The sequence below is a fragment of the Pteropus alecto genome, unplaced genomic scaffold (genome assembly GCF_000325575.1).
Source record: "Pteropus alecto unplaced genomic scaffold, ASM32557v1 scaffold164, whole genome shotgun sequence".
Lineage (NCBI taxonomy): Eukaryota > Metazoa > Chordata > Mammalia > Chiroptera > Pteropodidae > Pteropus > Pteropus alecto.
In genome coordinates, this window is record NW_006439568.1 from 3,280,623 (window position 1) to 3,281,657 (window position 1,035).

General features: G+C 41.7%; 1 protein-coding gene across 1 annotated transcript in view; it reads right to left on the bottom strand.

Annotated features, from left to right (window-relative positions):
* The window catches only part of TRIB1 (tribbles pseudokinase 1), a 7,897-nt gene that overhangs the window by 3,451 nt on the left and 3,411 nt on the right, over positions 1 to 1,035 (bottom strand). The window lies entirely within an intron of this gene.

The window sequence follows — 1,035 nt, forward strand, 5'->3', positions numbered from 1 at the left end:
CGGGCTAATGTCAATTCCTTTTCCTTCAAAAGTGTTGGTTTTTTTTTTTTTTTTTTTTTAATCTTCCTGCCTTCCTGTTCCCTGGAGTGTAGTATGCATGTGCTAACTTCGGTATGTCCTCAGCCTGACCTCCCTGTCGTTATGTAAAATACCCATTGGTTCTGTAAACGGAAAATATGACTCAACCCACACTGTCTGCCCCTGATTGGCTGCTGTAGCACTAAAACCCTGCACCTGTGCTGGTTACACACTAGCGTCAGCCGGCCATTGCTTAACCCTCGGGTTGCCAAACTCCATGCACATGACATTCGCCTGTGCAATGTGGATTTCAAAAGCCAGTAAGGAGGTGTGAAAGGCATGTTTCAGAAAATACATCACCATATCAAAAGAGCATGTGCCAGGAACTAGAAACTTCTCCATTGCAAACACTTTGCTTTTCTTTGCTAATCGGTATGTTCCAATAATTATTGCAAGGTCAGATACAAAGCCGTGCTTTCTGGCAACTCAACCCAATACTTTTTTCATTGGATTTGGTGTTAAAGGTAAAAAAAAAAAAAAAAAAATGCACAGGTGAAGTCAGCCCTGTGTGAATAGCTACAACCAAATAACGCACGCTCACCTCTACAGTTCTAAGACAGTACTGCTTTTTTAATCTTTCCACAAGAAATGTGGCCCATCTCTTGAAATCAGGTAAGGTTTCTTTCCTGCAGCTTCCTGAATTCTCTTGTCTGAAACCTCAACCCTGAACCTTAAGGTCTCATTATTCTCTTATCAAGCGCATCTTGTCCTTTATGAGGTAAGCCATAATCTATATTTAGCAACCAACTCCAGCCAACTTCCATTTATCATTCAGTGTGGCTATTTTCTGAAGACGTGGCCAAACAAGGGGTCTAAAAAGTCACTGGATCATGTGAAGAGAATATTGGGGGCCAAGCCTGAGACGGAACAGGAGTATGATGTGGAGGAGGGCAGAATTCTGCAAATACGACAGTCTAACTACCTCTGTGATACTTTCTAGGTACCAAAAAAAAAAAA